Source organism: Helianthus annuus, chromosome 5, assembly GCF_002127325.2.
Source record: "Helianthus annuus cultivar XRQ/B chromosome 5, HanXRQr2.0-SUNRISE, whole genome shotgun sequence".
NCBI lineage: Eukaryota > Viridiplantae > Streptophyta > Magnoliopsida > Asterales > Asteraceae > Helianthus > Helianthus annuus.
In genome coordinates, this window is record NC_035437.2 from 144433873 (window position 1) to 144448705 (window position 14833).

Genomic DNA, 14833 nt, shown 5'->3' on the forward strand with positions numbered 1-14833 from the left:
AACCTTGGTAGGCTCTGGTGACGGAGGGGAGATCTTTTCCTGCAGAGGTGTGGGTACTGTTTCTTCCGTTGGCGGTGCCACTTCTGCAGGCCCTACGGTGCGGTTTCGTAGTGTGATGAGGTGGACTTGCGCTTTTGGGTTCGTTTCGGTATTGCTAGGTAATGCGCCTTGCGGTCTCTCGGCAAAATTTTGAGCTATTTGATTTAATTGTTTTTCTATGTTTTGAATACTAGCTTGTTGATTTCTAAAATTTGATTCTAATTGTAGAAATATTTCCGAGTTTTCCTTATCAGTGTCGGAGACGAGGCGAGATACAGTATCTTCGAGCCTTTCTCGTCCACTTTGTTGTTGAGTGAAATTTTGTGACTCATTTCTTGGTTGTTGAAAGTTTGTTCGTTGGGTTTGTTGGTTACTACTATTGTCGGGTTCCCTCCAACCAAGGTTTGGGTGGTTTCGCCATCCTTGGTTGTAAGTTCCCGTTGGGGGACCCGACGGCCTAGGTCTATTATCAATGTAGTTTACCATTTCTTGTTGATCGTCTGTTTCTTTCATGCAACTCCAATTTTCATGTGACCCACCACACCCTTCACAAGCCATAACCGAGACTGTTTTTGTCATTTCCAATTTTTTTATCTTTGAAGAAAGGGCCTCGATTTGGGCTTGTAAAGAAGTGCTTTCATCGACCTTATGGGCGCCCGGGGCGATAGACTTATTTCCCCGGGGGGTGTGCCATTGAAAATTGGTTTGAGCAATTTCCTCAATTTGATTATATATTTCGTGTGGGCGTCGATTACCTAAAAGTCCCCCGGAGCTAGAATCAAGTGTCTGCCTAGTGTGTGGCAACAATCCATTATAGAAAGTGGATACTTGTTGCCATATTGCAAGGCCGTGATGGGGACACTTGCGTAATATCTCCTTGAACCTTTCCCAAGTTTCATATAAGGATTCCCCGTCCTCTTGTGAATATGTATTAATTTTAGTCATTAACTTAGCAGTTTTAGCGGGAGGGAAATACTTATATAGAAATTTTTGGGCTAGTTCATCCCAGGTGTTTACCGATCCAGCTGGGAGGGCGTTGAGCCAAGCCTTCGCTCGGTCTTTTAGTGAGAAGGGAAACATACGGAGGCGGATGGCGTCGTTTGATGCTCCATTGATCCGAAAGGTATCACATATTTCCAAGAAATTAGTTATATGTAGATGGGGATCCTCATCCGCAAGCCCATGGAAGGTTGCGGAGTTTTGGAGCATTTGTATCAAATGCGGCCGGAGTTCGAAGTTATTAGCTTCGACATTCGGAGCATTGATAGCGGCGCCTAGATTACCTACGGTGGGTCGTAGATAATCCATAAGGGTACGTTGGTCCGCCATTGGAGGTGGATCACCCGAAACCTTCTCTTGGTTTTTGGCTTTTAACCTTTTTCTGAGAAAGCGTTCGGGTTCTTCTAGTGGTTCTTTTATGTCTTTATTGGAACTGGAGCTCATACACTACGTGAGGTTGGCGTCGAGTTCCAAGTCCTGCAATAAAAACAGAAAAGAATGTTGGTCAGAAGGTTCACCACGGCCCCGTGTTTAGCGAACACGGCCCGTGGTCGGAGTTTCAGTGATTGTTTTCCAGATCCCAGTTACTAGTTACTGGAAGTTGGACACGGCCCCGTGTTGCATCGGCACGGCCCCGTGGTCAGCCTTCTGTAACTTGGAAAACAAAAAACTGCCAGTAACGATGCTGGGCACGGCCCGTGTCCGACCAGGCACGACCCGTGCTGAGCCCTGCAGAAGCTAAAAAACTAAGAAAAATCCTAAAAATTAAAAAGAAAAATAAAAATATGATTAGGCCGTTGATTCCTAACTTTCTTAAAATCCTTGTGTCCCCGGCAGCGGCGCCAAAAACTTGATGCGTGTGTAGTGTAATATATTTTTGATGTATATTTAAGCCCTTTTTACACTTTTAGCCAAGTTTTAAATTTATAAAACACGATATTCACTAACACTAAACACACATATGGGCAAGTGCACCCATCGTGGACGTAGTATAGTGTTGGTAAGATACCGAGGTCGTCCAATGACACAAGAGCTTTTAATACCGGTTTATCCTCAACGTCTAATCAAATCAAAAAGTGAGAAAAATGTTTTTAAACTAAGAAAATAAAAACTAACTACATGCTGAAAAATAAAATAAAATAAAAACAGATAGACAAGATGAATCACTTGGATCCGACACGTGTATTAGTATAACCTTTGATTATTTTCGCACTTTTGCACTTGTTTAAGAGATTATCTTAGTTATTGTAGTAGGCCCCTCTTTTGAAGGCGACATTACCCTCAACCCAGTAGTTTGAGTCAGCAAGGATACAATCCTAAAGGGTCGGATTATTGAAAGATAATGAATTAAGTTATTAATGCAAATTGTGGTAGGCCCCGCTTTCGGCGGTGACGTTACCCTCGGCTAAGTAGTCTGAGTCAGCAGGGATACAGTCCTAAATAGCCGGGTTATAGTATTAATAGTAGTTAACTTATGAGGGGGTCAAAGAGTTTGGATCCCCGCCATCCAATACCTATGGGCATTGAAGAAGATCCTACTAAATTTGACCCAGGTTCCAAGCAGGACCTCTAAACACTGAACAAGGGCAAGACCCTTACGAAACCGTTCCCTTAACCCCCGACCAGGTAGCTAACATACCTCCATATAGACCGTGGAGATATGAATGGTGAAAATCTTTTATTTTATATAGACAGTAAAATAATGCCAAGACACCACGGACAAACGATAAGGAAAGATCACCTTCAACATAAGTAACTAGTTATTAATGTCATTAATACAAAACCAAATAAAAAGTGCAAAAGATTGAAAATAAAAAGTATTATACTAAACACTTGTCTTCACCAAGTGATTTAAGAGACTTAGGCAAACATGGCCTTGATTGTCAAGAACTCTTACGATCAATCTTGGATCCCGAGACGACTCACACACTCTACGATGGACAATGGATGATGGTGGTGGATAATGGTGTTATGGTGGTGGTGGGTGGTGGATGAAGTGTGAGAGAGGTGGTGTGCCAAGGGATGAGTTGAAATGAAACCAAGCACTCCTATTAATAGGCTGAACAGAAGGCTGGGCACGGCCCCGTGTCCACTGGACACGCCCCCGTGCCCGTCTGACACTCTCTCTCCTCATTAATTGTAATTCGCAATTACAATTAATGCGCCTGCTGTACTTTCACCATGCCCCCGTGCCCGCTGGACACGACCCCGTGGTGGGCAATGGAAGCTTCTATAAGTTTGTCTTTTATGCTGCTTCTTGGGCATGGCCCCGTGCTGGCTGAGCACGGGGCGTGTTCAGACTTCTGCTTTCTCTTCTTTGCTCTGGAGGATGTTGTTGAGGGTCCGGGCAGTCTACTTTTATTCCTTTTCTTGTATTTATGCTAGAATTAGTTGTCTTTTTGCTTCTTTTGTGAATTTGAGCTCATTTTATCCTGAAAATACAAAAGGAAGACAAAAACACTCTTTTTCCAACATTAGTACTTAAAAAGGGTTAGTTTTATGCCTTAATTGATGTGATTTATATGTTGCAATTTACACACATCAAGACGCCGTCTGACAGTGAAAGTACATTTGAAGAAGTACCGTGAACCTGCTTGAAAGACAAAGACTGAAGAAGAAAAGAGCTGCTGAGAATCCTCCTCTCACATTCTTTTTGACAAGATTTTCAAGCAAATGCTGATCGTGATCCTGATATGAAGCTAACCACAAAAGATGAAGAAAGAGACCCAGTGCTGAGAGTTCAAAAGTCAAGAACTTCCACAACATCTGCAGCTTAGAGACAACCATAGATTTCGTTGAAGACGTTGCTGAATTCAAGTTATGAAGACAATTTGATGGCATCAGTCTAAGGGGAGATTGTTAGGCCCTAAAGTGTGAGACTGACGCATCAAATTAATACAACGGACTATGGTTACGAACTGGGCTTTACTGGGTTAGTTTATATTAGGCTGTGGACCTTTATAGGTCACTTGGGCTAAGCTTTAGGCCATGTGGGCCAAGTAGGCCCAAGGGGAGCCCATGTGGGAAGTGGGCTTGCCTAGGTATACAAACAAGTTTTCTACTTGTTTTAGGTTGGATCTTCATTGTTACAAAAATTCCTCTAGAGTCAGTGAGAGAGGCGATTTGGTTGTGATCACTTGTACCAGACGATTTTGCTAGTTGATAGTAATAGAATCGTGTGCAAGTTTAAAGGTGATTCGGTATTGTGTTCTTCGTATTTTCAGTTTTTCGTTTTGATTCTTGAATCACCAATTGATTGGATTCCGCACAATCAATTGGTTGTTTGATATCATTGAAAGATCCGGTTTACAGGACTTACAGTATGTATACACATATTTCGTTGTTTGAGTGGACCATTAGTCATGTATTGTAGAACTTGCCTCTTTTGATACGTTTGAGACCATAGACCGAATACAAGCACAAGAATGATTAAGGCAATAGGTAAACCTTTTTTCTTTTACACCATTTATCTATCCTTACCCAAAAAGTTATCCCTTAGTAGCCAACTTTGAGCCTAAACCTTTCGTTTGACGACCCACTTAGCCCATAACCATAAGCCTTTTCTTCTTAAACCCGTGTGATGAAAATTCGATTATAGGAGTTTAACTCTGTATAGTTGTGATTTGTTTGTAAAAATAATAAATAAAAAAAATCAGAAAATGTTGCGAAAAAGAATAGAAAATCGTTGAGAAAAGAACAAAAATATGTGTTTTTAGTTTGTGGAATAAAAGGAGAAAATGGTTGCCTTCTCGCTTGATGTTGGTAGTTAGTCGTGTTTAGAATAGTCGTTTTGCAATAAAAATCGATTTGTTGATGCTTGGGAACGATTTTTAGGGTCTCTTGACCATTGAATTCGGCGGTTACACATAGTTTTGAGTTTGAAATCAGTCTTGGAGCCATTATTCATGATCATCTTCAATCTCTAACACCTTCCATCATCCGAATAACTCGAATTCTCAATCCAGTTCATTCCATAATCATTCCATTCAACCCTAATCATCCATTCATCCATATCCATTGAACCTTTCACCATCACAAACCCTAACCCTTATCTCCATCACTTTCAAGCTCCTAGATGTTGAAGTTCAAGCTCTCATCCGTTGATCAAGTCCCGTTCACCATGAGCAGCTAATTCCCGAAGGTTTCACCCCGGTGTAAGTTCTTGTATGTTTCTAGGGTTGAACATTGCTGGAAATTTGATTTGTGACAAGTTGTAGTTTGATTTTGAATCATTTGATAATTGTCGTGCATTTGAATTGAATTTGTGAATTGTCGAATGATTATAAAATTTGACTTTATGAAATGAATTTGTGCACTTATGCCTTATCTAGGTTAGGATTTACATGTTCTTGGTAACGAAGTGCATTGCGGTCCATTGTCTACGATGTTGATAGCTCTTGGCACCTAAACCACGCGACACTAATTCCGTTAATAACTTTTGCAATTGAATCGAATCTAAAACATGTAGAAACCCTAGGACTTCAATTACCGAACCGGGTGTAAACCTTGTTCAAATATCTTGTTCTAAACCATCAATTACATTTCCGTGGAATTGTTTAATTTCTATTAGTTAATTAATCCAATCCACTTTGTTAATTTAATCCAATATCTCTTCAATCAAACAAAAAAGCATAAAAATAATTTAGCAAGCTTCATAATTGTGACAACCGTTAAAAATCAATCAAGTCCATTCGCAAACCACATACTCTTCGTGGTTCGACCCCTTACTACCACTAGCTATTTGTTAAGGGTAATTTGGGCATACAAATATTATCTTTGACCGGAGCGCGACACTCCGATCAAATTTTGGCGTCGTTGCCGGGGAGTTAGTGCGCTTTGTGTTTGGATACTTGTTTGTATTTTTGTGATTAACTCTTTAAATTGCTTAGCTCTTTTTGTACTTTGTCTTTTTCCTTGTTACGCAGGTTGTGTTACTTGTGAAGATTACAGGTAGTGCATGCATACACGGAATTCCAGGAGGACTTCACCGTTAGTCTACAAACCGGAAATCGAACGAGTTGCAAGAAGGAATTTAGCAAGCCGGTTAGAGGCAACCATTATTTCTAGCCAAGTCACCCAAAATCCACAATCCACACCATCCATTGAATCCGATTCAATGGCACACCAAAATTCCAATCACCCAAACCTCAATCAAAACTAATTTCAATCCCGAGGAACCTTCCATCCCGCCTAAAATATCCAACATATACCCTAAGATCAACCGGGTGGTGGTAACAACTCAAGACCACCCACACCACCTTTTCAAAACCGAGGCCCAAATAATAACCAAAGAACACCCCAACAACAAAACCTTCACCGACACAACTCCTTACCCACTAACCTTGATGACCGGAATGTTAATTCCGATCGTAGAGGCAACCGAGACTGCGGCAATCCCGCGAATGAAGATCCGTTCTTTAACATTGATGACTTGAGAAATGCCATCCCTGATGATGAGCCGTATAGTGTTCCCGGTTACCAATCGCTGGAGCACATGAGTATTCACTCCGAATACTCGGATGACAGGGGTAATTATGAAGAACGGATAGACGATGACGATTGGGGGTATGTGAGTCGGGAAAACGTTTACAATGCAAGGGGGTTTGATGATGATGAGTTTGGCTATCAAAACACCAACTTTGTGGGGAATGACAACTTTGGTTACGGGAACATGCGAAATGACAGTTACGGAAACAACTGCTGTCACACCCCGATCTCCACGTGTCACCGGTGGGCCCGGCGTGGGGTATGGTGACGTAGTTGGCGTCGTCATAGACAAACAACACAATATAATAATGCACAACGGAAGTAGAATAGATTCATTTCAACTTTAATTAAAATGTAATAATAAATATCACAAGTAGTTGAAACGGATCCACAGGCGGATCAAATAAAATAAGATATATTGTTCAACAGTTTATTGTCGTCCGAGCTTGCGAGACTATTGTGGACGCTCTTTAGGAAACAGCCAGCCTAGTACGTATAGTACCTGCACTTAACCTTTTGGGAAAATACGTCAGTTTACACTGGTAAATACAAATTAACTGACTCATTTTGAAAATGATTGAAAATTGATTTAAATGCACATGGCATAAATATTTTTATTAACTTGGGATAATTATGCAATATAAACTTGTGAACGAATTACATGCTACTCGTACGTTCGGTAGCCCGGGATCTTGTCCGGGTTAAAGATTGATTGACACACCACATTAATGAGTTATACATGACGAGTGTACGCCTACACCCCATGCTCAGGTCGTGGCCATCTCGTAAGATGATGCCAAGGATATCCGGGACACGGTCAATAACCCCCCAAATGCTTAAAGTAAAACAAGACTGTTTAAACGATCCGGACAAACTATTCCAATTGCATACCCAAGGGTGCAAGATTTGAACGCTCGATCAAGCGGTATTCTATATACCGTACCCCAAGCCCGTATAGGGAAAATAAGTCAAAATGTATTTACCTGAGTAAGTATGAATCACAATTGGTAAGTGTAGATAGCTTTTACTGGGCCTCCTATTCTGGAACAAAGGTTTATAATAACCTATTAGATTCCTAACGGGTCTTTATTTAAGCCTAAGCTTAGACCGGTTAGTTATAAGGACGATACGGTACAAGCGCATGATTAAGCGGAGACCGGATAGAATGTGATTTAGGCCTGACAAGTTTGAATACTTGTATAATATGGGTATACTAAATACATTCTGGATTTTGAGATAAAAATGATAACGTTTGACCCGTTTCGGTCAATTTATGCAAACTAGTTACATAAACCGAACCGAACGCTAAAAGAGCGTTACGGGTAGCCAAATGAGTCATATGCAAGTTCCCTGAGATAATATGCTTTAAATATGATATAATATCAGCAAGTTATGTTCCATATTGCCCCGAATGAATTTAAACTCAATTTATGCCTTATAAGGGCATTTTGGTCATTTAAAAGATTATAAAAGAGTCAAATTAGAAATCTGAGTTACAGGTCTGATTTATACAGTAAATATACTTAGTTTGACATATTATAACAGTAGGGTATGACCCATATACAAAACTTATCATTTAAAATCAAACTATGCACCGTAGGGGTATTTTAGTAATTTCACAAGGGCTAAAACTGTCAAAACTGGAAATCTGAGTTCGAAATCTTATACTTACTGTTATTATATGAAAATATGCTAAATACATCAGTAGGTATGAGTCTTATATGTTTAATATGAGTATAACGCTTACTATGCGCTAAAAACGCTTAAAAATGCGATTTAGAGCCGTTTCCGGGTTTTTAAAAGAAAGCTGAGATTTTTATATTTCCAGAATGCTCAAAATAATTTATTTGACAAATAAAATCAGTAGAAAAAGGTTTGGGGTCAAAAGGATTTATAAAACTCATTTTATGGCTTAAACGGTCAAAACCGGCATTAACCGAATCAACTTAGCGACTTATGATACGATCATCCAAAAATTAAATAAAAATCTTCAAAAATCCCAAAATATTATATAACATCAGTGGGTAAAAAGTTTTATATCAAAAAGTGGCCTTAAATAGATTATACGCTAAATGCGCCGTTTATGTAACATAAAGCTATAGTTTTACGATATCGGCCATAACTCAAAATCTGGACCACCAACTGATCTCAAATTTTCGGTGCAAGTTTATAAATCAAAAATAAAGATTTCTACTCTTTCACTTTTCCAAAAATCACGTTTTATATCAAAAAGGGCAAAATAGTCAACTTTTAAGCATAATCGGAAACATGCATATGAATCGGTTAAGCATAGACTCAAGTTGTAAAAATTCCAGAGAGTTACACTTAAATAAAATGGTCAAAAATATACTCTAATACAGATCTCAAACATGCATGCACGGATCCGAATCGATAGTCAACGAAAAAGTCGTTTTTTAAGACTTTCGGTTCCGATCTGAGTTTATACTAAAGATTGTCGAGTTGATTATGATAAAACACATTCTTATATTCATTATAAGTTATTTTTGATGATCAAACTGATTGCATGTCATCTACATTACTATTTATGCTATATTTCTCAAAAACGATTTCTGTTGACTTTTTAAGAACATCTTTGACTCGACAAATAGCATGCTTAGAGTGGGAATCAGAGAATACCCTTTTGAGGGTTTGTTTCCCACATAAATACCAACTTATAAGTGGTTTCAATTTGAGAAATGACAGAGCCAAATTCGTTTAATCGAAAAGTCAAACTATATGAACAACGGATTGACTTTTGGCTAATAATCAAAGCTATAACGAATTAGAGAATGATATGAAGGCTTACAAAGGTCCTAATGAAGCCTAGATAGCACTTGGAAGTTGCCTTGTCGATCAGATTGCTCCTGGAAAAGCCTTGAGAGTTCTTGCAAGTTTGTAAGTGTTCTTGTTACTACACAAGTGCCTCAAGAAATGGAGAATTGATCTGATTTAAAGTGAATTCAGGAGTTACCAGAGCATCACAGGTGTCCTAGACATGCATGGCCATCTATTGGTGAGAAATTGAGGTGCTCCCAGCTGTTTCCCACTCCAAATTCGGACCAAAATGCAAAAATTCGCGAGTTTCTGATGCTGGCATGGGCACGCGGCCCGCTTAAGGTAGCCCAGGCGGGCCGCCTGGGGTTCTGCAGGCCCAAACATTTTTCAATTGTGGCAGTTTTGGTCCCTGTCTTCGCACGCAAGGTTTCGGCTATTTATTTTGACTCGTAAACCCTCAAACTTGGTTTTTAAGAACCTTGGGACATTTACCAACATGGTAATGTCCTCGGTTAACTTTGCGCTCACCCGAAAAGCCATGAAATTCGACGTTGACGCTTTTAACCCTTCAAGTACGGTTTTGGCCATAACTTTCTCATACGATAACGAAACTTCATGAAATTTTTACCACATATTCTAGTGAGTATATTTTAGCATTACAAAGCTTCGGGTCTGCCAAAAGTTCACTCAGAGGTATAAATTCAACATGTTGACACTTTTAGCCCCTATAGTTTGTAATTCCTCACTTTCGTGCAATTTCCGCTCCGTATGATCCATGATCCATCCGTTTAAGGTTATAAACATTATGTAGGGTTATCATAGAGTCTATTTATCCATTGTTGACACTTTGGACCCTTACGTTCCATAGTTTTCACCGTTTGTCAACTTTAGTCCTTCTAAAGTATGTTTTTGCATACGCAAAGTCTATGACACGTGTCAATGCATTATTGGACGAAATTTTCCGAGGTGTTACATCCTCACCCCCTTAAAAGAAATCTCGACCTCGAGATTTACTGAAACAAATGAGGGTATTTTTCCTTCATCGTGGATTCCACTTCCCACGTGTATTCGGGACCTCTACGGGCATCCCATTTGACCTTTACAATAGGTATATACTTCCTTCGAAGCTTCTTCACCTGTCGATCCTCGATCGACAATGGTTTTTCCACGAACTTCAAACTCTCATCTATGTGTATATCTGTATGCGGTATAACCAGTGATTCATCAGCAAAACACTTCTTCAAATTACAGATGTGAAGCACATTATGAATAGCGCTAAGTTCTTCCGGCAAGTTTAACTTATAAGCAACTGCTCCGACACGTTCGATGATCTCGAAAGGTCCTATGTATCTTGGGCTTAACTTGCCTTTCTTACCAAACCGCATCACCCCTTTCCAGGGCGATACCTTAAGCAACACTTTATCACCTACATCGAAGTGAAAATCCTTGCGCTTTGGATCCGCATAACTCTTCTGCCTATCCCTGGCAGCTTTCGACGATCGCGAATTTGAACGATCTTGTCCGTCATCTCAAAAACGATTTCAGGTCCTGACAGTTGGACATCTCCAACTTCTGCCCAACAGATGGGCGATCTACACTTTCTACCGTATAAGGCCTCAAAAGGCGCAGCTTTTATGCTGGAATGGTAGCTATTGTTGTAGGAGAATTCGATCAGTGGTAGGTTCTTATCCCAACTACCACCCAAGTCGATCGCACATGCACGCAGCATGTCTTCCAAAGTTTGAATAGTACGCTCACTCTGACCATCAGTCTGAGGATGATAAGCCGTACTAAAATTCAAACGAGTTCCCAATGATTGTTGGAAACTCTTCCAAAAATGTGACGTATATCTAGTATCTCTATCGGAGATGATAGATACAGGTATACCATGTAGCGCTACAATCTTATCAACGTATAATTGAGCTAACATATCGGAGCTATACGTCTCCTTGATGGGTAGAAAATGAGCTGACTTCGTCAGTCTATCTACTATGACCCATATGGTATCATTTCCTTTTCTCGTCTTTGGCAACTTGGTGATGAAATCCATTGTCACCATTTCCCATTTCCACTTGGGAATTTCAGGTTGTTGAAGCAAACCTGACGGCTTCTGATGCTCAGCTTTGACTTGCGCACAAGTCAAACATTTTGCTACATGCTCTGCTACTGACTTTTTCAAACCAATCCACCAGTAGTTTGCTTTTAGATCCTGGTACATCTTATCAGCTCCAGGATGAACGGAATATTTAGAGCTGTGGGCTTCCTGGAGGATAACATCCCGAAGTCCTCCATATACTGGAACCCATATTCGTCCGTTCAGTCTTAGCATTCCATCTTTGTCGTAGGATAACTGCTCCTCAGTTACTCCTAACTTCTCTTCAGGATAGTTAGCTTCCAACACAGCTTCCTTCTGTGCAGCTAACACCCTTTCGTTCAAACTATTCCTTATTTCAATGCGCTTGGCATTGATTCTGATCGGTTTCACTCTTTCTTTCCTGCTTAAGGCGTCGGCAACCACATTTGCCTTGCCTGGATGGTATCTTATCTCACAGTCGTAATCATTTAAAGTTTCCATCCATCGCCTTTGTCGCATGTTTAATTCTTTCTGATTGAACAAGTGTTGAAGACTCTTGTGATCCGAATAAATTATACACTTGGTTCCATACAAGTAATGTCTCCACAATTTCAATGCAAATACAACCGCACCCAATTCCAAATCGTGGGTGGTGTAGTTCTTCTCGTGCACCTTTAATTGTCGAGAAGCGTAGGCAATGACTTTGCCTCTCTGCATGAGTACACAGCCCATACCAGTATGTGACGCATCACAGTATACCACAAAATCTTCTATACCATCAAGCAATGTCAGCACTGGTGCATTGCTCAACTTCTTCTTCAGGATGTCGAAGGATTCCTGCTGCTTAGGGCCCCAATCGAACTTAATCTTCTTACGAGTCAACGAAGTTAGGGGCGCAGCAATCCTTGAAAAGTTCTCGATGAATCGCCTATAGTATCCTGCCAATCCGAGGAAACTGCGAATCTCTGTAGGAGTCTTCGGCTCCTGCCAATTCATGACTGCTTCTACTTTAGCGGGATCTACTTGGATACCATGCTCGCTTACCACATGTCCAAGAAACTGGACTTCTCGAAGCCAAAATTCACACTTCGAAAATTTGGCATAAAGTTTCTCCTGATGCAGAAGTTTGAGAATACAACGAAGGTGTTTCTCATGGTCAGCTTGGTTCTTTGAGTAGATAAGGATGTCGTCAATAAAGACGATGACACATTTATCTAAATAAGGCTTGCAGACACGATTCATGAGATCCATGAATGTGGCTGGTGCGTTAGTGAGCCCAAAAGGCATCACTAGGAACTCGTAATGTCCATAGCGAGTCCTAAACGCTGTCTTGTGCACATCCTCATCCTTGACCTTCAACTGGTGATAACCTGACCTCAAATCGATCTTTGAAAAGTAGCTTGCTCCTTGCAACTGATCGAACAGATCGTCGATCCTGGGTAACGGATACCTGTTCTTGATAGTGACTTTATTAAGCTCTCGGTAATCGATGCACAGACGCATCGATCCATCCTTCTTTTTAACGAACAAGATTGGCGCTCCCCAAGGAGACGAGCTAGGTCTAATAAAACCTTTAGCTAACAAATCATCCAACTGCGTCCTCAACTCCTTCATCTCCGTTGGTGCCAATCTATATGGTGCTCTTGCTACAGGCGCTGCACCTGGAATGATGTCTATTCGAAACTCCACTTGCCTATCCGGTGGCAAACCAGGTAGTTCTTCAGGAAATACTTCAGGGTATTCTGAGATAACAGGGATATCTTCGATCTTCGGCTTTGGCTCATCAATAGTAACTTGTGCCATATAAATGACACATCCCTTCTGTAGACATCTGGATGCCTTGAGCATGGACACTTGCTCCGGCAATCCATGCTGGGTATCTCCCTGGATGGTAAGTGACTCACCAGACGGAGTCTTAACTACCACTTGCTTTCTGTTGCACACAATCTGGGCTTGGTTACGCGATAACCAATCCATGCCTATCACTATATCGAATCCAGCTAGCTTAAAGGGAAGCAAGGATAACGGGAAAGAATGATTCTTAATCGATATAACACATCCATCTAGGACGGTCGAGGCGGTTTCTATAGTTCCGTCGGCTAATTCCACCTCATACTTCACACTTAAGGTTTTAACAGGTAGGTTTAACAACTTACAGAACTTATCATCTACAAATGATTTATCTGCTCCTGAATCAAACAGAACTCTAGCAAAAACATCATTTACAAGAAAAGTACCTATAATGACGTTGTCGTCCTGAACTGCTTCCTTCGCGTCCATTTTGAAGACTCTCGCATTGGTCTTCTTTCCCTCATCGGCTTTCTTTGCGTTCTTAGGGCAATTAGGCCGGATGTGCCCTTTCTCATTGCAACCATAACAAGTTGCATCCTTAAGCCTCTTACAATCCAATGCCTTATAATCTGGGGACTTACAAATCCCACATAACTTCTGCTGAGATTGAGATCTAGACTCCTGCCTGCATCTCCCAAAATGATGCTTCCTACAAACCTTGCACTTGGGTTTCTCACCCGACTGATGATCTCCCTTCTTGAATCCCGACCCTTTCCTGTGGTCGTTGTTCCCTCGGTGTCGTTTCTCCGATCTTCGTGAGGTGTCATCCTCACGTTTCCTCTTGTTTTCCTCCGAGCTCTTAAGGGCTCTCAGCCTGACTACATCCTGAGTGAGTGAGAGAGATAGATCAGCTACTGATCTGAACGTCGTAGGCCTTGATGCCTTAACGCTCGCTTTGATCTCTGGTGCCAAACCCCCAATAAAACGGGCAATCCTTCGCGGCTCCGGGGTCACCAAATACGGCACTAATCGAGATAAAGTGTTGAATGTGGTGAGATATGCCTGACAGTCGAGGTTCTTCATCACTAGGGATACGAAATCCGACTCAATCCTTTCGACCTCATGTTGCGGGCAGAAATTTTTCTTGATCAGGGCCACAAACTGTTCCCATGACATATCGTACAGTGTGGCCTTACCGGCAGCTTGTAGGAGCGATTTCCACCATGCTAGAGCATCTCCTTTAAATGACTGGGACACGTACTTTACTACGTCCCGATCAGCACACCCGCTGATATCAACAACCGTATCCATCTCATCTAACCACGTCATGCAGTCAACTGCTCCTTTTTCCCTAGTAAAATCTCTGGGTTTGCATGAAACGAAATATTTATACGTACAGGACTTACTGTGCGTATCATGCTTCTGCTTGATTTCTTGTTTCGGTACACTGCTGTGGTTGGAGGAGTGATTATCCTCATCATCCTTCTTCGGCTCATTTTTCTTAGAAGGCGGCTTGCTATGAGCCTCCGAATGAGTCTTGGGCTTGACGTGCGATATGGTTCGGGTCCTACTCTGAGTCCCGTTCGATTCCCTGAATTGCCTATCCATGGCCTTGGCAACAGCATTTTCTACCAGTGCTTGTAGTTCCGCACCAGTTACATGAATCTT

General features: G+C 41.2%; 1 non-coding gene across 1 annotated transcript; it reads left to right on the forward strand.

Moving 5' to 3' along the window:
* Window positions 1-883: 883 nt before the first annotated feature.
* Window positions 884-990, forward strand: LOC118492732. Its single transcript, XR_004894734.1, has one exon. It is a non-coding gene; the product is annotated as a small nucleolar RNA R71 (small nucleolar RNA).
* The last annotated feature ends 13843 nt before the right edge of the window (window positions 991-14833 follow it).